This window comes from Canis lupus, chromosome 18 (genome assembly GCF_011100685.1).
Source record: "Canis lupus familiaris isolate Mischka breed German Shepherd chromosome 18, alternate assembly UU_Cfam_GSD_1.0, whole genome shotgun sequence".
Classification (NCBI taxonomy): domain Eukaryota; kingdom Metazoa; phylum Chordata; class Mammalia; order Carnivora; family Canidae; genus Canis; species Canis lupus.
Window position 1 is genome coordinate 23988089 of NC_049239.1, and position 22472 is coordinate 24010560.

Below are 22472 nucleotides of genomic sequence, written 5' to 3' on the forward strand. Positions count from 1 at the left end.
CTGTATTCATGTGTTTTCAACACAGAGCTCTTCAAAAAATATTTCTAAATTAATTGGTTGCTTAATCTTTTTTCTAGCTTTATTGAGATATAATTGACATACAACATCGTATAAGTTGAAGGTGTACAACATGATGATTTGTATGTATTACTAAATGATTACCACAATAAGGTTAGTTAACACGTCCATCACCTCACATAATTAATAGTTGTGTGTGTGCGCTTTGAACACTTGAGATCTATTTCCTTAGCAACTTCAAGTATACGATACAGTACCATTAACTCTAGTCACCATGCTGTACATTAGATCCCCAGAGCTTATTTATCTTATAATTGGAATTTTGTACTCTTTAACCAAAATCTCCCAAGGTCCTGGCCACCATCATTCTATTCTGTTTCAGCTTTTTTAGATTCCACATATAAATGAAATCATACAGTATTCATCTTTCTCCGATTTTTTCACTTTTGGTTGCTCAGACTTATAATCCTTTTCCCTACCTTCATAATTCCTTCCTGGAGCTAAGAACAGTTTATCTTCAGGTTTAAATCTGTGAATAAAGAATGCTAGAAACCTTTCTCTTCTCACTGCTGTCTGTTGGACATTTGTATAATATACATTTTTAATGTTAATTTTTCTTAGTTTCCTGACTTTTAGTATTATGTTCATTCTATCCACACTTGGCAATTGAGGATTGCATGGAATTTCAGCTAACACATCTCAGATGTGCATGATCTCAGCCTGTGGGATATGAAAGGATTTAATTTACAAGGCACCTCCATCTAGTTTCAGAGTCTAGACTAGCAATTGGTCTAGAATATTTCTATAAAACAATGGTCTCTTGATTCAAAATAGACATTAATAAAAATGCTGACAGTATCATTTTGTTGTTAAATGAGTGATATTAGGTTTGTTGTTTTTGTTGGATATTCTTGCACTAAGTCACCAGGCTATAGAGGTAAACATTTACTTCATTCACAAAACATGAAAGCTATAATTTATTTTTTGCTTAAGGCAAAACTTTAAAAAAATACAAATTTTAAGGTGGGAAATAACTGAAACAAAGCCCACATGTTTGCAGTAGAAAAATTGTCTTTAAAGCTTTCAAAACTTTGATTTCTATACCTATGCTTTCTATTGACTCTGGGACAAATGGTTTTGCCTTTTTTTATTTCCTTAATTCTTATACCTAAATGAGTTGTGCAGAATGATTTTTAAAATCTCTTCCTGATTTAACTTTGCTGTCTTTGGTGAAACAAAACAACTAGAAAGTAAGTAAATTTGTAACTATGTTGTCTGATAGATAATCCAAAGTTGTAAACTATATATACACACACACATATATATACACACACATGAATGCACAAGTCAACAAGTCAAAGCTACTTTCATAGTTAATATTCTCATATATTATTACAAGTGGCAAGAAGGCATAAAAATAGTTAAGCAAAATATATGCTATTTAAAGGTAAGTTCAACTAATCAGGGACGCCTTTGTGGCTCAGCAGTTGAGCGTCTGCCTTCTGCTCAGGGCATGATCCTGGAGTACGGGGATCAAGTTCCACATCAGGTTCCCTGCATGGGGCCTGCTTCTCCCTCTGCCTGTGTCTCTGGCTCTGTGTCCCTCATGAATAAATAAATAAAACCCTTAAAATAAATAAATAAATAAAGGTAAGCTCAACTAATCAAATGATCTGTATATTAGTTGAGCAAATAGAAACACAATCCGTAACTCAATAAAAAGTATAACTTATAGAAGACAGAGATTGAACAAGTAATTATAACTGTGACAAGTACTATAAAATATGAAGGCTTTTTTGTGGAAGTAATATTGAGCTGAGACATGAAAGTTTATACTAAGTTAGATACATGAGTGATGAGATTGAAATTAGGCATTTTGGCAGACCAACTAACAGAACCATTTTATGTGGTTTCTTCAAAATGGCCACCTTGACATGTGTACCCTTTTTAAAATTATGCATTCAAGCAATACACTTGTCTCTTGGTTTAGGAATTAGATGAAATTCATCATAAAGTATGGATATGTTTTGCATATTATCTAGTAGTCAAACATAAATGTTTCAGAGCATTTGGTCTCAGACTGGTGGTCAGTAGAGCCAGTTGGAGTAGTCACTATGGAGAAAGACCTCTTGACTGTTTGATGGAAATTTGGGGTGGTCTCAAAAGATTACAGAACTGCAACAGATTTTTCTATTGATGTGAAAGAACATTTTAACATATCTCTAGAATTCTTTATTATTATACATGCTTTTATTTTACTCATCTTTGTATCACCATACCTCCCAATAGATTTTCAATCACTATACAAGGATAATTTAGTATTGTGAGTAGAACACTCTATAAAATATTAAGTGAGGGGTGCCTGGGTAGCTCAGTGAGTTAAATGTTTGACTCTTGATTTTGGCTCAGGCCATGATCTCAGGGTTGTGAGATCAAGCCACACATTAGGTCCCATGCTGGGCATGAGACCTGCTTAAGAATCTCTATCCCTGGGGATCCCTGGGTTGCTCAGCAGTTTGGCACCTGCCTTTGGCCCAGGGCACCATCCTGAGGTCCCGAGATGGAGTCCTACATTGGGCTCCCAGCATGGAGCCTGCTTCTCCCTCCTCCTGTGTCTCTGCCTCTCTCTCTCTCTCTCTCTCTCTCTGTCTATCATAAATAAATAAATAAATATTTAAAAAGAAAAGAATCTCTATCCCTCTTCCTCTGCCCTTCCTCCCCCTCTATCTCCCTCTCAAACAAACAAAAAGATGTTAAGTGAAAAATTGTTTAAATGCCATCTTTTTTTTTACATACTTTCACTAAGTCTCCCTCTCCCCCAAATAAGTGATAACATCATAATATGACAATGTATTTACAGCTTTAACACAACTTCAAGTCATGTCAGTTTTGATGCACTATTCAGTAAGATGGCTTTCTGAATACCATTTGGTACTCTTTTTTGAGATTTTAAAAATATCTTAGAAAGTACTATTTAAAATACAGACTGTTAAGAAATTTTATCTGAACTCATGTTCTTCTGATTAAAAAATAGTTCTATAGTTTGGTCTGAACTTTTTTTAACTTCACTATTTTAGAAACAAAAGAAAATTGTCCTTAACAAAGAAAGCTCAAACAAACTTGTGACCACATATTTGGAATGATATGGGATAAAAAGCCCCCAAAACTTAAGGACCTGAGTCTCAATTTGTGTAGTGTTGATTAAAATAGCTTGTTACAGAAATTCCATTTATAATAAGTAATCTAAATGGATCTATGTACAATAGTCTGTAAGTCCAATAGTTAATATACTCTGTTTCTTTTTGCTTATTTCTTCACCTTTTGTTATTTTAAGTTCTGGTTAACTGCTGTTGCTTATGGTTTCACTGAAGAAGAGTAGAGTATGATAGATTCCTTAGCAACTGTCTCAGACGTCAGGCAAATCTCCAAGGACCATGGGTAGCACTTTCAGACATAAGTTGTTTCAAAGTCCAGTTGTGGCCCAATAGGGATATAATTTTGATGAAACCCAGATGAGCTGCAACTATATTTCAGTCTATACTCCCACTTAAATTATAGTCAATTATCTATGGTAATAGGAGTACAAAAATAAAATGAGTAATAAAATCCATATATAATTTCAAAGCATCATTTTAGCCAATAATTTCCAATTCTTCCTCTATCAAACCGCTAAGTAAAAATTCTTAGCATATACTCAAATGGACAGATGTGAGGTTTCTTCTCTTCCTATAGTACAAGTACCAACAAGTAATAATATGATCCATAAAATATAACCACAAAGGAGAAAAGACTGATTAATTGCTGTTTACATACCTGTTCCTGAGAAACTCAGAAGATTATTTTTCCTGACTATTAAACCTCCAAACACACATGACTATCATCCATAATAATATTTATGTCAAGCAAATCTATTTTTAAATATCTGATTATTTGTTAAGAATATAATGTGAATTCCAATTAAATGAGAAAGATTAAACATAGCTAGTATGATACCAATAGTATCACCTCGTCTCTCTACCTTAACCTTAGTAAAGATATATAACAAAAGAATTGTAACAACCAAAAACAAAGTCTTCATACACTATGATCACAAGAATGATAAAAGTGATTGCAGCAATAGAAGACTTCAAGAAATTTGGGGGAAAGGAATTCACATAGGCTTATTTAATTTGGCAGAAGGGAGTCAGAGAGCTTCTCAGGACAAGCAAACCCACTGGCCCTGAGGAACCTGAGAGACAATCAGCACTTAATAGCATGCTTTACTAGAAAAGACTCGAAGGCCAACTTTCTCCTACTCTGCACCCAAATATCAGCAATCAGGAGGCTCTTCCTCTCTGTCAACTATTGCAGAAACTACATTGAACTTGAGAAAGTACATGTGTTCCATATGTTGTTATTTGATGGCCCATTGTGAAAAGACTGATTTATGGTCAATATAAAGTGTAGTCTAATGGTCCACAATGTTCCACATTAATCTAATGTAGTCTAATGGTCCTTCCTACCCCAACCCTAGCTCATAAAGTGCTTTCAAAAATGGCTTTATATCTCACCCATATACCAATGTATAGTCCAGAATTATCTGCCATATGAAGAAAGCTGTCAACATGAATGAAGAAGAGCAACAAAACAACAACAACAAAACCCTAAAATCACCCATGAAAGAACTTGGAGAAAACAATGAAAGAAATGAAGAACATGTCAAAACTATAATGAATATTCTTCACAAATATGAAAAGACGTTTGTTTTCTTAAAAACAAACAAGCAAATAGAAAATCAACAAGGAAACAGTGCCTTTGAATGATACATTGGACCAGATGGATCTAACAGATATATTCACAACATTTTATCCCAAGTTGTATATCCCAATATACATTCTCTCAAGTGCACATGGAAGATTATCCAGAGTAGGCCACAAAACAAGTCTCAACAAATTCAAAAAGACTGAAATCATCATGTGTCTTTTCTGGCCACAGTGGTATGAAACTAGAGTCACAAGAAAAAATCTGGAAAGAACAGAAATGCATGGAGGTTAAATAACATGCTACTAAACAATGAATGAGTGAACCAAGAAATCAAAGAGGAAATTAAAACAACAACAACAACAACATAGAGACAAACGAAAATGAAAACACATTTCAAAATCTTTGGGATGCCACAAAACCTGTTCTAAGAGGAAACACTATAGCAATACAGGCCTACCTCAAGAAAAAAGAAAAAGTTCAAACAAACAATGTAATCTTACATCTAAAGGAGCCAGAAGAAAAGGAGCAGCAAAACCCAAAGCCAGCAGAATGAAGGAAAGAATGAACATTAGAGCAGAAATAAGTGAAATAGAGATTTAAAAAAACAAAACAATAGGACAGATCAGTGAAACCAATAAATAGTTTTTGGGAAAGGTTAGCAAAATTGATAAGCCTTTAGCCAGATGCATAAAGACAGAGAACTAAAAAAAAAAAAAAATCAGAAATGAAAAAGGAAAAGTAACTATTGACACCACAGAATTACAAAAGATTATAAGAAAATATAATAAAAAATTTATGCCAACAAGTTGGAAAACCTAGAAGAAATGAGTAAATGCCTAAAGATATAACCTTCCAAATATAAGTGAGGAAAAAACCCAGAAAATTTGAACAGACTGAATACTAGCAATGAAATGGAATCAGTAATTTAAAAACTCCTAACAAACAAAAATCCCAACCCAGATGGCCTCACAAATGAATTCTAAAAAACATATAAAGAAGACTTAATATCTACTTTTCTCAAACTATTCCAAGAAGTAGAAAAGAAAAGAAAGGAAAGCTTCTAAATTCATTTTATGAGGCCACCATTACTCTGATATGAAAACCAGATAAAGATACTATAGAAAAAGAAAACTATGAGCCAATGTCTATGATGAACATAAATGCAAAAATTCTCAACAAAATATTAGCAAACCAAATCTAACAATATCTTTTAAAAAAATCATTCGACATGAGATCAAGTGGGATTTATTCCAGGAATACTATGATGCCAAACTTGCAAATCAATCAACATCATTCATCTCACTAACAAGAGAAAGGACAAAAAACAATCACTTCAGTAAATGCAGAAAAAAACATTTGAGAAAATACAGCATGTATTCATGATAAAAACGTTTAAAAAAGAAGATTTAGAGGGAATATACCATAACATAATAAAAGCTATATAGAAAAACCCATAGCTAATATCATCCTCAATAGTGTAAACCTGAGTGCTTTACCTCTGTGATCAGGAACAAGACAAGGATATCCACTCACAACACAACTACTATTCAATATAGTACTGGATGTCCTAGTCACAGCAATCAGGCAAAAAAAATAAATAAATAAAAAAATAAAAATAAAAACAAAAACAAAAAACCAAGACATCCAAATTAGTGAAGTAAAACTTTCACTATTTGAAGATGACAAAATACTATATACAGAAAACTCTAAACACTCCACCAAAAAATTAATAGAACTGATTAATTAATTCAGTGAAATTGTAGGATGCCAAATAAATAAACAGAAATCTGTTGTATTCCTATCCTCTAATAATGAAGCAAAATTAAGAACACAATCCCATTTATAATTGTACCAAAAAGAATAAAATACCTAGGAATAAACTTAACCAAGGAGATGAGATGTATACTACAAAAACCACAAGATAACACAAATAATGGAAAGATTCTCTGTGTTTATAGAGTGGAAAAATCAATATTGTTAAGATGTCTGAAGCATCCAAAGCAATTTACGGATTTAACGTAATCCCTACCAAAATATTAACAGCATTTTTCACAAAACTAGATCAAATCATTCCCAAATTTGTTTGGAATCATAAAAGACCCTGAATAATGAAGCAATCTTGAGAAAGAACAAAGCTGGAGGTATCATAATCCCAGATTTCAAAATACACTACAAAGCTGTAATAGTCAAAATCAAAGATACATAGATCAACAGAACAGAGACTCCAGAAATAAACTCACACTATTATGGTCAATTAATCTACAATAAAGTAGACAAGAATATACAATGGCAAAAGACAGTCTCTTTGACAGATGGTATTTGGAAAACTACAGAGCTACAAAGCAAAAGAATGTGAGTGGAACATTTTCTCATATTATACATAAGAATAAACTCAAAATAGGTTAAAGACCTAAATGTGAGACCAAACCATTCCTAGAGGAAAACAAGCAGTAATCTCTTTGACATCAATTGTAGAAACATTTTTCTAGATATTTCTCCTTTGGCAAGGGAAACAAAAGCAAAATTAAACTATTGAGAGCCATCAAAAAAAAAAAGTTTTTGTACAGTGAATAAAACCATCAACAAAACAAAAAGACAACCTACTGAAGACAACCAATCCATACCTTCAAGTGATGTATCCAATAAGGGGTTAGTATCTAAAACATATTAAAAGCTTATACAACATAATACCAAAAATCAAATAATTCAGTTAAAAAAAATGGGCAGGGACAGGGCACCTAGGTAGTACAATCAGTTAAGTGTCTGGTTCTTGGTTTCAGCTCAGCTCTGATATCAGGGTTGTGAAATAGAGCCCTACATTCTATGCTCAGTGTAGAGTCTGCTTGGGTTTCTCTCTCCCTCTCCCTCTGCCCCTGCCCTCCATGCACACTCTCTCTTCCTTTTTAAAATAGATAAATATATCTTTAAACTTTTTCTTTTTAAGTTTTATTTATTTATTCAGCAGAGAGCGAGCGCACACGCACAAACAGGGGGAGTGGCATGCAGAGGGAAAGGGAGATATCAATATATCAAGAATATTTCCCATTACTGAAAGGGCATAAGTCTTCAGATTAAAAGGTTATGCTTAGTGCATACTGCAAAGATGACAAAATAAAACAAATCCTAAAGGCATAACGTAAAACTATTTCAGAATATCAGGGATAAAAGTAGAATCCTAAAAACTTTGTTTTTCTTGGTAGGGTTGGGGGGGATACATATGACAAAGGAACAGAAATCAGAATGTATTCAATGCTCAACTCCAGCTTTAACAGATGACTTGAAAATGAACAGATACAAATATTAAGCATAAAAATCCTGCAGTGACTATTTTAATATCAGCTAAAATAGACAGTAAAGCAACAGTATAATAAAAAACAAAAAGAAATGGTACATAATGATAGTCAATTAGGTAGGAAGACATACAAAGCATAAGTGTATATGAATTTACAAAAGTACCACAATGTATAAGAAATAATAAGTGACAGAATTAAAGGGAAAAAACTAAAATTACACAATGATAGGAAGGGGTTTTATTAGAACAACTAGACAAAAATAAATCAGTAAACACATAGTGGATCTAAAGAACACAATGAAGCACATATGGTGGGTCTTAAAGTAACTCTCAGTAGATTTTAAATAATTAATATCAGAGTATGTTCTCTGAACACAGTGGAATCGAATTAAAAATCAGTAATAATAAAGTATCTAAAGAAATATTGATTTACAGAGTCAAAAAAATTTCAATAATATTTTAAGAACTTTTCTGTATGTGTAACGGAGTGGGTAGAGGAATCATTTGTGAGAGTAAACAACCTAGAAATACCAAAGAAATTTTCAAATGCAGCTGAATTGATCATCTTATACAAGTCATCAATTTCAAGACCGTGTAAATCTACAAAAATAAAGATCGTGTGTCATTGGCACAAGTAGTCACAGTCCAATAGAAACAATTAGCCCAGAAATAGGTCATTAATCTTTGACAAAGTTCCTAAGGTAAGACAATGGAAAGAAATGACCTTTCAACCAAGAATGCTAGAACAATTAGACACTGTCATGAAAAAAAAAAAAACTCAACATATCTCACAATAGGTGCAAAAAGTACCTCCATATAGATCTTGGTCCTTCCTTCAAGAACTAAAACAGTAAAACTCTTAGAAGAAAATATTGAAGAAATATTGGAGAAAAAAATTAAACTGGGGTAAGCAAAGGTTTCTTAGTCCTCGACAGTACAAATGATAAAAAAAATAATATATTGGACTTCATCAATATTAAAATTTTTGCTATTCAGAAGAAACTTAAGAATATGAAAATGAAGGCCATTGAATGGGAGAAAATATTCTTAAAACATACCTATCTACCAAAGGATTTGCATCCAGATTATATAAAGTGCTCTTACAATAGATAAATAAGAAAAAAAATCATTTAAAAAATAGAGCAAAATATTTCAAATGGATAATTCAGAGAAGACATACAGATGGCAGATACAGAAATTAAAAGATACTCTATATCATTAGTCATCAGGGAAATGCAAATTAAATTCCACTGAAATACCATCACATATACATTAAAATGGCTAAAATTAAGAAAGACTGGCAAGAGATGTTGCAAGGATGCAGAGCAGGGATCAGCAAAGTTCTTGTTTAAAGGGCCAGAAAGTACATATTTTAACCTTTGAGATCCATATGGTTTCTGTCATAATTACTTAATTCTGCTTTTGTAGCATGAAAGCACCTCATTCATAACAAGTGAGTGTGGCTGTGTTCCAATACAACTTTATTTACAAATAAAACTCATTTGGCTCAAGAGCTATAGTTTGAAGACCTCTTATGCAGAGCAACAGAGATTTCTCATACACGGCTCAGGTGAATGCCAAATGGTGCAAACACTTGGGGAAACCGTCATTTCTTAAAAAGTTAGGCGTACACCTACCAAAGACCCTGATATTCCAATTCCACATGTTTTCCAAGAGAAATGAAGACACATGTCCACACAATGACTTGTACACAAATGCTCATAGAAAATCAATTCACAAAAGTCAAAAGAAACAACTATCCATCAATAAGTGAATTAATAAACAAATCTAGTATATCCTCAATGAAATACTATTCAGCAATAAAAAGAAATGAACTGTTGATACAAAAAAGTACATAAATTAACCTCTACATCATTATGCTAAGTGAAAAAATACATAAAACTACACACCTACACGATTCTATTCATAAAAACTGCAAACTAATGCATAGTATGAAGAAACTAAAGGGTCATAAAGAATCTTGTCGGGGTGATAGAAATATTCTGTATCTTGCTTCTGGTGGTGGTTTCATGGGTAGATTATATCACTGTCAAAAACCATAGAAGTGAGCCCTTTAAAACAGTTGGAGTTTATATTACCTAATTTGCCCCTCAAAGTTAGTGTGGAAAAAGAAACACATACAGGTTCAGCTGAAGAAGCTACACATCTCATTGAGTTTAATAAAAAACAAAAGTTCTATGCAGTGCTTTGCCTTTTGTATATATATCAACATATATTTAGCCAGCCACAAAATGTCGTTCCCTAAACAGGGCTGTCCCCTGGGGTAGTGTACTATGTGTGTGTTTCTCTTATTACCCAATCTTTCTTGCTCAATTATTATTATTATTTTTTTTTTTACCCACTGACAGGCTTGTCTTTTTGGAAGAAGAGGATGCCGTCTCTTTATTTCGTATGTATGTTATAAATTTCAGTAGAAGACAATGCTGATAAATAATGGAGACTGTCAACAGATAATCCTAAAATGAATAAGGAAGAAAGTCCAGAAATAGAGTATCTTGGGAGCAAGATATTATGATACAAAAGAAAGAACTCCAAAATTAGAGTTTGGAGTTTGGGTCCTGGTGTCTGTAACTTGTATTAGATTTATCTTGGCCTAAGTTTCCTTATGTAAACAATGAAATGATCTCTTAAAACCCTTCTGGCTCAGAAATTCTGTGGGCCTAAAGACATTTAGTATAAACTATAAAGATAGAAGAAGAAGAAGGAAAAAAAGAACAGTATGAAAAACGAATTATTAGCTTCTATAGAAAAATAAATAGGGGCACCTGGGTGGCTCAGTCAGTTAAGTGCCTGCCTTCAGCTCAGGTCATGATCCCAGGGTCCTGGGATGGAGCCCCACATGGGGCTCCAGAATAAGTGGGTGAGAGCTTCTCCTTTTCCCTCTGCTTGTGCGCACTCTTCCTCTCTCTCAAATAAATAAAATACTAAAGAAAAAGAAATGATTCTGTCTGAATCTGAGATAGAATTTCTACAAACATACAGACAATGAAGTTTTCAAAAGTAAGTAATGCTTTGAGTGTGAGCAATCCACCTTTCTTTTAAAGATGGCTAGGAAATTCTATGATAAGGAAAATATATTCTAATTTCTTGAAAAATCTTAGGCATGGTTAAAACAGAATAAAATATTACAAAGTTAAAGGTAAGAGACCCTATTTAGATTCAAAATCAAACAACGCTAAATTAATAGGTGGATATATTGAGTCAAAAGGATTTTTCATTTGAAAAGTCTCTCTCTTAAATAGTGACTTTTTTTAGAGAGAATTTACATTTTTTAAATAGTGTCAGCTTAATTCAGCAACAACATGTCTACATAGAAAGGTAGAAATTTATTCTTTCTTTTATTTTTTATTTTTTTAAAGATTTTATTTATTCATGAGAGATGCACAGAGAGGCAGAGACACAGGCAGAGGGAAAAGTAAGCTCCACAGGGAGCCCGATGTGGGACTCGATCCCGGGTGTTCAGGATCACGCCCTGGGCCCAAGGCAGATGCTCCACTGCTGAGCCACCCAGGCACCCTTATTTTTTCTTTTAAATTTATTCTTTCTTTCAGTTACTCAATAAATAATGCCTATCTCTTAAACTGGTGGGTGAGGGGCAGACATAAATAAGAAAAACTATTTTTATTTACTTATTTTTAAATATTTTATTTGTTTATTCATGAGAGACACAGAGAGAGGCAGAGACACAGGCCAAGAGAAAAGCAGGCCCCATGCAGGGAGCCCAATGCGGGACTCGATCCTGGGACTCAGGATCTTGCCCTGAGCCGAAGGCAGATGCTCAACCACTGAGCCACCCAGGCGTCCCAAGAAAAGTATACTTAATCTTGAAAATTTTATAATCAGAAGAAAAAAAATAAGATGTATACTTAGACAGAAAAAAGCTGAACACTTATGAAAAATAAAATGAATAAAAAATAGTTTGAAAATATTCAAAGAAAGAGAAAACTATACCATACACTTTAAAATGTAATTTAATAAAACCGTTAACTATCTCAAAATTTGTAAAAATTATAAGTAAAAGTGGATATTGTTAGTCCCAATGTATGAATGAGAAAATTAAATAAGGCAAAGTAATTTTCACAAGGTCACAAAGTGATCCAGCTTGAAATTCCAGAACTATATGAATCTGGAGTGTCATTTTATTCTGCTGTATGAGACAATTTCCCTAAAAACATATCACAGTTATTCAATAGTCATTTAGAATGAACCTCAAGTGGAATATCAAATTGTATATAATACTTGATATTTTCACATTCTGATTTACATTTTTTTCTTCTTTTTCATCCACACATTTTCAATTTTCCTTTTTAGTTAATATGGAATATTATCTAATTTTCCTCTCTTCCAAATTAGTATATCTTTTTCTTAACTAGTTTCTTTTAGTTGCCTTCTATTTTTTTAAATGCTTGAAATCTTTGTCACAGGCTTACTAGTAAGGTATCTGTACTTTTCAATCTAGAATTTATTTAGAATCAAACATATATGGAGCCATGTCAAGGGAATAATCAGTAATTACAGAATAATTTTCAGATTCAGGAAAGAAAAAAATGTCTTGGATCTTGCCACATTGGCATTCTCTCAGTGAGTAAGCCATCAAACAATAGAATTAGCAGGACAAGCAAAATATACTGTTAAGTAATTATTTACATTAAATATTTCACTATACATTTGCAATGTCAATAATTCTCATTTAGGTTACTTCTGTTTAAAAAAAAGGAAGTAGGGGATCTCTGGGTGGCGCAGGGGTTTAGCACCTGCCTTTGGCCCAGGGCGCTATCCTGGAGACCCGGGATCGAATCCCACGTCGGGCTCCGGGTGCATGGAGCCTGCTTCTCCCTCTGCCTATGTCTCTGCCTCTCTCTCTCTCTCTCTCTCTCTCTCTCTGTGTGACTATCATAAGTAAATAAAAATTAAAAAAAAAAAAAGGAAGTAAGGGGAGACTAAGCGATATGGAACTTTGTCAATAAAAAAGTCTGATTTGGGATGACCAGGTCACATTTTCTAATAGACCAGTACTTATTGATGCCAGTTTACATTTGTGCTACTCAAAGCCTATAATCAAATGTTCAATTCTGCAAATAATTCCATTAAATGCAATATGTGGAAATAAATTTCATCAGATTTTAGTCAAATTTGATACTTTGACTTTAATAAATAGTCATACTAATTACTATCCCACTTCAATCCCATGTGTACATTGTTAATTGTATTCAATAACTTAAGACTCATCCATTTGGATTGTTGATGTGTTTATAAATTAATTTTGAAAAACTGGCTAGATCTTTAAGTATACATCTTTAAGTACCACTATGTATGCCTCCAGCCTTCATAAATTTGGAACAGATTTTAATCAGTATCCAAGGAATGCATTTTGTGAATTTTTCCTCCTTTATGGGTGCCCTATGAGGCAATTGTAATTGGAAAAATAGAAAAAGAAAATAATGTTTAGTATTTGTGCACAGGATACACTAATGAAAAATAGCATCCAGGAAACTGGTACTGTCGGAGGCTAAAAATTAATGTAGCCCAATAATGAATATATGTATGTATAGATATGTTTATACGTATGTGTAAATGTATATATTTGTATAGAGAACAGGCAATACAAATGTCATATTTTGGAGTCTTTATTGACCTATCAGTACTAACGTATGAGATGTGGCATAAAAAAGTTAAAAATCCATAATGACTTGACACTTTAATTGCTTCAGTGTTAATCTCATATCACTACATTTTTACCTTATGTGATGAATGTTTTGCATTTGGAAGTGATGCTTCCATTTAGCAATTGTAATTTCCTTAAAATTCCTAAAAATATTATTTTTCTTGACACTAAATATGAAAAAACAAGGAAGAAGCATTTGTTCACATTAAATAGAAATAATCATCTAATTAAATTCCAAGGCACCTAATAAAATTGGGACCCCCTTATTTTTAGTGAGATAAAATTAATAAATGACTCTTTTTCTACTCAAACAACTATAAGGGAAATACTATTTAGATTCAGGTTTTTTTTCTTGCCATTCTCATATACTAGCTATGATCTTAAAGTGTATGTTTTAATTCCTTATTCATTTCTTCTAACAGCAATTCTTGCCGGTAGCAATATATATAATATAGTGGGATGATAAACCTAATGCTGCTGAATTTTCTTTGTACTTACAATGAAATGAAGTTTGAGGAACATTTATAGTTAAAAAGGGTTTAAAAAATAATATGAATACATTCAGATTTCTATTTTACTTTAAGGGTAATATTTCAGTCTCATATCTTAGGTCAAAATTAAGATAGTGTAACACACTACAAACTGGCTCCTCTCCCTGTGCTTGGCACTCAAGCCTTTGAATGGATTGTAGCTGATAGTAACCATATGTGGTCCAGGAAATGTAGAAGGGGCAGGCTGGCCAAAGGATCTTTCTAGATGGCAATCTGCCTCCATGTCAGATATCTTTGCTCTGTGGCTCTTGGGGAACTTGGTAAACCTGGTCTAGTCCAACATATAAAGATTAAAAAAAAAAAAAAAAAAAAGCAAAACAGTGGCCATTCAGATCTTGACATTTTGAGGTGGCAATGTGGCTTCCCTATGAACCATTTTTTTTTAATGTTAACAGCAGTCTCATATATCTAAGTCATTCCAAAGAATAAAGAATATTTAAGTAAAAACAGAAAGTGCCCTTAATTTCTAAAAATTATCCTCTAAATTATACACTGAAGAAATGTACTAGCATATCTAAATTTTCACCAAAACTTATTAACATGCAAATATATGCATACTTTAAGATCTCTTACCTCCTTCTGGAAAAATTTTTAATTCCTGAGGTACATCTGTTCAGTCCAATTGGTGATTTTAAGTACCTGGACACTTCAGATATCCTATAAAGATAAACAAATTCATTCTTAGAATTCCAATATAATTCAAAAAATAGGCAATTAATTAATAGGTGCTCCACTAAATTAAAAGTCAGTATAATTGCCTTTTAAATGTTGCATAGGAAAATGTAACATAGGAAGGAAAAAGGCATTATGGGAGGTGGACATTGAATTTGATAAACATTTCACTCTGTCTCCCTCAACCAAATTATGATTTTTAATCACTAATTGGAATTGAGGTACTTTGAAATTATTCATTATTTAGGGTGTGACTCTGGTAAAGAATAACTGATTTATTTGAGAATCAGTTGAAATTTTAACACACTCTATTGACTTGTCCATAATGCTATGATGTCATTAACATTTTTCACTACTGACGATGAGAGGCTCACACTGACAACCCAGCTAAGCAGTAATTTCATGGCACTGTTAGCAAGTAACTGGATTTTGCTTTAACAAAAGTTTTCTTTCCCACCAAAGAAAGAAATTATACCATATGTGAAAATAAACAGAAATTTTAAATAATTGAATCTTTCAAAATATGAAATAAAAACATCCTTTGAATAATTTTATTTTACTAAAACAGATGCTTTGTCAGTAATCATACACTATTTAACATTTGAATAATGAAAATAATTTAGTAAACAAATAAAGACAACTCAAATCTGGACCAGAGGCTTAAAAATATCTCAACTGAGAAAATACACAATTTGGTTAAAACAAAAATAGTATGCGATAAAGATTCATTGGCTAAGTATTAACCTTATTAAAAAATTTTAATCTTATTTAAGTAAATAGAAACTTTATTCTGAAGTAGCATTTCTCTCAAAGTTATATCCAATCCTGTTTTTTTACAGTACATTTTGTGAGAAATATAGAATATATCTAGATTACTATATTTTTGAGAAACATAGACTATATTATCCAATATGCACTTATACAACATATTTTTGTTGGATCCCTTACAATCTGATAGATTAGGGACACTTCAAGAGTTGACTTAAGCAAAAAATTTATGCTAGGTATAGAAGTAAATAGATAATCTATTAACCCAAGTATACATGCAAACACTGAAACTCAAATGTCAATACCACATTAAATATCCCATGGACACATGTATCATATAATTGTGAAATTACTTCAGTGATAGGATGGAAAACAAGATCTTTGGGGGAGAGGAGTCAAGTAAGCAAGACTAGTGTTTTTGAAGTCTACATGGGTACTGAAATTACCATACTGTATGACAAGAAAGGTGTTAGAGAGACAGTAAGCTAAGACTAAAATCTTAACAGAAGAGAGGAAGTGACCAGAGAGGTTGGTAAAAAAAACTTCTATAAAGAAGAATAGCAGCTGGTATCTGCTAATACCATGAGATCATGGGTAGAGAGTTTTAGGGAGGGGAAAGGAGACTTTTGGAAGTGATCCTGAAGAGTAAGAGAATATCACCTCACCTCCAATCTCAGCCATTTAAATGGTGTGGTAGGGAAATAGCCATCCCTTGGAGCTGACATGAGAAGCAGGATTACTAAAAAAGAACCAGGCTTCATTTAGAGAGAAGATAAAGGGAAAGTACATAAAAGTGGCTGAAGATGAAGGGGTTTTGTTGGTGAGTTCAAGAGAGCATGGTGAATGGGTATCAGGAGACAGAGAGGAATTGCCATGAGGATTAGAGATCTCAGAATCAGGAATATCTTGGAAGTTCTGGGTTCCTTTTAGCTACTGACATAAAATGAGAGAGTGTGAGACATCTTAGGGATGAGCAATCAAATCCTGATTTTTCCAAGACAGAGTAGCCTGCCTGTGTCAATGGGGACAGGGTGATGGTTGTGAGGTCTCATCAGGGGTGTTCGAGGCTTCAGCATTACTATTTGACTCTTGATGATAGTGCTCTCTAGGCAGCACAGGCTGTGTGAATTCCTCCCGACTTCTGATGGACATCTTTAGGTTGGCACAGAGACTCTCTCCCTTGACCCGAAACAGCAGTGGCCTGTAGAGGAGGAACATACACCACGTGTGGGCCTCCTTATGATTTACACAGAAGGCATCTTATGTCCAGTAAGAGGTCAGCTTACTCTGAGCACACTGGAACTCTCCTACGCCCTTCTGGTGATGGCTTCACTCCTATCATGGGCTGAATCTTCAGCACATGAAAACCTAAAGGCCTGTGGAGGGAAGATCAGACTACTTCAGCATCCTGATCTCCTCTGACTTCTACAGTTGTAAGTCTAAAGAAAGGGACGTTTTATTCCAAATATAAGGGCTTCCATTTTTTTATATGTTTGGATTTTCTTTTATCCTGAAATGCAGGTTCTAACTATTTCATGAATAGCTTCATAAACTTTAACTGGTCTAATTGTTCATAACCCATGTCAATATTTATTATTAATTCATTAAATATTTATTATTCATTATGTGCCAGGCACCATTTTTTGCATCATTAACTACTAATTCATGAGCCTGGCCTTGAGACACTTAAATTTTATACAAACCATAAGCCAAATAATATGTAAATTAATAATATAATGTCAGTGATAGTAGGTGCTATAAAATAAAAGGATCGAAGGTAGTTGAATATTGATTTGCTTGGGATGGTCAGATAAGTCCTCTCTGAGTTGGTGAAATTTTACCTGAAGTTTAAAGGAAGAAACCCCATGGAAAATTCAGGAAGGCATATTCAAGATCAAAGAAGTAATAAATACAAAGGTCCTCAGGCAAGATTGTACATAGATTGTTCCAGAAATAGCAATAAAATCATGAATAATGAGTGTGAAAAGAAAACTAAGAAAAAGATGTAGAAGCAAAATATAATACAGTTACAACTACAAATGAATTTAAACTGATTGGAAAATTTTCTACAAATATTGATAAAATCAATGCCATGAACAACAGTTCTCTAGTTAACAGTGAAACATTGGTTGAGTCAAAATAGTAGGGGGAAAATGCTGTGGATAACAAGTAATTAAAATAGCTTGCTTAACAATGGAAGTTTTACTACTTCATTTATCTCTCTATAAAATTGATCAAATGGAACAATCATGTTGGAAAAAAAATTAATACTTGGAATTTTGGTTAATTCAATAGTTATAACTATGATTAAAATATACTTGTTTGACAGAATAAAAATATGCATTTCTTTGATAACGTAGAGAGAGAATCTTCTGGCACAGATGAGTTTTTCCACCTATCGTTGAGAACATTATATGAGCCAAGTAGGCACTTGCAGATAGAAAATATCTGATCCAACCTGACAGTTCTTTTTTTCAATTCACACCGTATAATTCTTCAACAAAAAATCTGTCAAGGGAGGTTCCATTAGTGTCAGGTAAAGATTCCTAACCAGCATACTTTTAACTTATTTAAAATGATAGTAACAAGTGATTCTTAAATGAGAAACTCCTACTGCAAATAAAATGTAAGTCTTTATCTTTTTATTTTCTTTGATCCTGGTGTTCTCCCGGAAACTCTAAAGGAGTTGTAACTTTGACAAATCTGATGTCTGCTAGTTCCTACAGGGATGTCCTAAGAACAAATGCAACATTCTACTTTCTGCTCTACTTGTTTTCATTAAACAATGATTTACTAGGAGTTACCTGAATTGAAATCTACCTTGGTCATTTTCTTTAAAAATAGCATAGCAAATTTATTGGAAAGACTTAAAATTGTCATTAATATTTCTAGAAAAGTTCATTACAAATTTAATCTCATTCTCTCTCGTGCTCTCTGTTTCTCAATCCTCCTCCTTTCCTCCCTCCATCTCTCCTTCTCTTTGTCTCTTGTGAGAAGATGGGAAGATGAGGTCATTTGGGAAAAACATATGAATAAATTAAAAACTAATCAACTGAGGTTTAATTTCATTTACAATGCAGAATTCCAATTGATTTTGATTTGCATTAGTAGATGTATTATATTTCAAATAACTTGAAGATACGTGTTGTCCTGAATACTTAAAAGTACCACAGTGTGTAAATTTAAATTTCAAACATTCTTCTAATTATACAATTTCCATATTTATTTATTTATGCACTTGAAATACTTATTAGCTATATCTATTATGTTAGGCAATGTTTTAGGTGCCAAATTAAATTAGGTGTACAGCTAAAATATAACCTCTGGTGAGTGGGGACTTGCTTTCTAGTTGCCATTATATCCTTAGTGAATAGAACGATGCCTGGCAGAGAGTAGCATTTAAATATATAGAATGAATATATATTTTATGTGGATGTATATATTTGAATGACTGTATATATTTGAGTAAATGAATGAATGTGTTCTCATCTCCTTCTTTTATGTTACTGGGAATCAGACAACTGAATTAATGACTGAAGAACAACATGATGAATGTGACGATGGAACTAAGTATCAAATCTTAGGAAACACAGCGTTAAGAATCCAAATCAGACAACAGGGGTGTTCAGGGCTCTAAGTCTGGAAACAGGATTAAAGATGCATAGTCAAGATTTCAAGTACATACATCTGGGGCTGAGCCTCATTAGGCTCTAGAGAAAATTGCTGGGGGATCAAACATATACTTCTCAAGGTCCCAGAAAAATATTTAAGTTGTAAAAAACTAAATGGCTTCTAGAATATGAAAAAATATGCAAATCAGATATTAAGGAATATGTAACTAAATGCCTATTAAACTTAACCTCTCAACCTTATTAATTGTTAAATTGAAACTTCTTATAATTAAGGTTCTCTTACTCTGCAATTTTCCCTCAAGATGCATAATAATTATTGAAAAAATCCCAGAAGATAATAACGAAAGGGCAAGTTTATAAAGTCTCTTCAAATTTTTAATATAAACAAACAAAAATGTTTAATGTAGGACAGAGGTAGATTTAATATATTTGAAAACTAGGGGGCAAGGTCACCAAAACAAAGAAATGACATCTAGGGTCTTTCAAAAGACCTAAAACAGGCTGGTATCATCCAGTCTTAGACTGGTTCTGACATAGGCTAAAAATAAATATAATTTAATTAAAATATTTGCTTGCTATCTATCTTCTCAGCAAGCAATTTCTAAACCCTACATTGTCATTGATTGTCCCAAATTTAGAATAGAGAAATGGAACTAAAAACATCATTTTTATGTTTCAGTGAGATTAAAAAGTATACACAAATAGAAAATTAATGCAGTTGTCCTTAGTTTAATACCCTTAAGGGCGACTATTGCCTTAAATAAACTTCCAGTGTCTTTTTTAGCAGACTTTAAATCAACCAGAACACATTTCTTAGGACAGTTTTAGGTCATTAAAAGGTCATGAAGAAAACTCAAAAGGTAAAAGATAATTTCTAAAGGCTTTTAAAAATTATAATTTCGAAAATTACAGTAAAAATTACAATTACAAAAATTGAAAACAATTTTCCACTTCAAAACTAAACATCACCTATAGCTAAATGTATGAATGTACACACATATTAATAATTGGATCTTGTAAATGTTCATTCATATATATCTCATAATATACATACATTATTTACATTCATATGAAATTTATAAAATATCTGTTATGTATAACATGCACAGTACATATGCATATGCATGTGTGTGTTTCACACACACACATACACACACCTTAGAAAATAACTAATTTGTATATACTTTGTTACATTTTAATTATAAGCTTGAATCGCCCAAGAGCTTAGTACCAACAAATTTTTGGAATGCCTAATTCCACATGGTGATCACTATGTGATCACTAAATCTAAATACGTAGAATTTCTTATCCTGAATATCTATGATTTGTTAGAAGACTTTGAATCTACTATTTTTTTAATTTAATTTTTTTTTTTTAAATTTATGATAGTCACACAGAGAGAGAGAGAGAGAGAGAGAGGCAGAGACACAGGCATAGGGAGAAACAGGCTCCATGCACCGGGAACCTGACGTGGGATCCGATCCCGGGTCTCCAGGATCGCGCCCTGGGCCAAAGGCAGGCGCCAAACCGCTGTGCCACCCAGGGATCCCCGAATCTACTATTTCTTAATCATAATTATAAACATTATTGGTACATATATTTTTTGAAGCTTCCTGATGGTTGCAACATCTTTTATTCTAAAGTTATTTGCAATTGAGATTTAGATTTTACTTTTCAAAACATTGCAGATAAAATAACATCTTCTTAATCACAGTAGCCACTTGACTTCAATTAAATCATGTACTGTTATTTATCATTTTTTTGAGGATATCAGCTGTGATATACTTTTAAAGCTTTTTTTTTCCTGAAATTCTATTGCCCTCAAAGTCAAAAGAATTGAATTTTGAGAGTAAAACAGCAGTAATTACAGGAGTAATGAAACTATAAGTCTACAAGTCACAAGCCATTTATTGTGCAATTCACAGTTATTTGAGAATAAATAAAAATAATTCCTTATTGTTCTTTTATGTTGTCTCAAACATTTTAACAACAGGCTTTCCTCTTTAAATTACCCATTAAGAAACTGTTGTTTTTTTTCTTTCCTCTCAAGTTTAATGGCATATTCAGTTTTACACTTAATCGGTAAAACTGTGCTTGTGAGTAGGCTTTAGATACAAAGGTCTAGAAGTGTATGCAATGTTCATAGATGAAGGCTTATGAGTGAAGAGAGATTTTTTTTACAAGTATCACATCCAATTTTTCTACCCTTCAAGTGTGTGTCCCATAGCTTCTAAGTTCATTCTAGACCTGACCAATGGCCTAAGATATTTTGATAGTCGCCTGTCTATAGAGACCCCTCAGGCTTCACTCAGTGAATATATCTAGTTTTGTAATTAGATAAAGAGGTGAAATTCTAAATAAGACAGAGATTGGGGACGCCTGGGTGACTCAGTAGTTCAGAGTCTGCCTTGGGCTCAGGGTGCGATCCCAGGGTCCTGGGATCCAGTCTTGCATCAGGCTCCCCTCAGAGAGCCTGCTTCTCCCTCTGCCTGTGTCTCTGCCTCTCTCCTGTGCCTCTCATGAATAAGTACATAAAATCTTAAAAAAGAAAAAGACAGATAGTGATATAAATCTATGGCTTAAGTTCTTGGAAACATTAGGAAAATAAAAATCAGAAATATCTATTTAGGTACCTTGTAAATTGTATGTTACAAGGCACTCTATTTTCCACCCAGTGGGTATCTAATATTATATGAGTGAAACAGATATCTAAATTATACTAATCTTAGTAATATCAATGAGTCAAATATTTATAAGCAGCATCAGCATCATTAGCTCCATTAGAAAAGAACAATCACCCAAAAATGTGAAGCAACTGGCATGTTAGTATACTCAATACATAGCAGGACTTAGTCCTATAACTCCAAATTCATGCACTCTCCCGCTATGTCTCTTCTAAGGCAAATGTGTGATACTGCATCATTGTCAAAATAGTTCCGTCCCTGCCCTACTGTGTCCTTCCATATCCGAAAGATAGACTTCCCACTCCTTTGACTTAAGAGTGAGCAATGTAACTTGCTTTGGAAAATAGAGTATGAGTACAAGTGACATGGTCTACGTCTGAGCACAATCTGTAGAGGCCACAACATGGTGCGGTCATCACCTTTCGT

General features: G+C 33.2%; 1 protein-coding gene and 1 long non-coding RNA gene across 3 annotated transcripts in view; one reads left to right on the forward strand and one right to left on the reverse strand.

The window, feature by feature from the left end:
* Positions 1-22472, reverse strand: part of SEMA3A (semaphorin 3A) — a 454892-nt gene that overhangs the window by 285930 nt on the left and 146490 nt on the right. For both annotated transcript variants that reach the window (XM_038562852.1, XM_038562850.1), the window contains exon 2: positions 14864-14947. The gene's annotated coding sequence lies outside the window, so the exon portion shown is untranslated. The remainder of the gene's footprint in view (positions 1-14863; positions 14948-22472) is intronic.
* LOC111090918 overlaps positions 1-22472 on the forward strand; it is a 38290-nt gene that overhangs the window by 4613 nt on the left and 11205 nt on the right. Inside the window, exon 2 of the long non-coding RNA XR_005373261.1 lies at positions 10423-10463. This is a non-coding gene — a long non-coding RNA (uncharacterized LOC111090918). The remainder of the gene's footprint in view (positions 1-10422; positions 10464-22472) is intronic.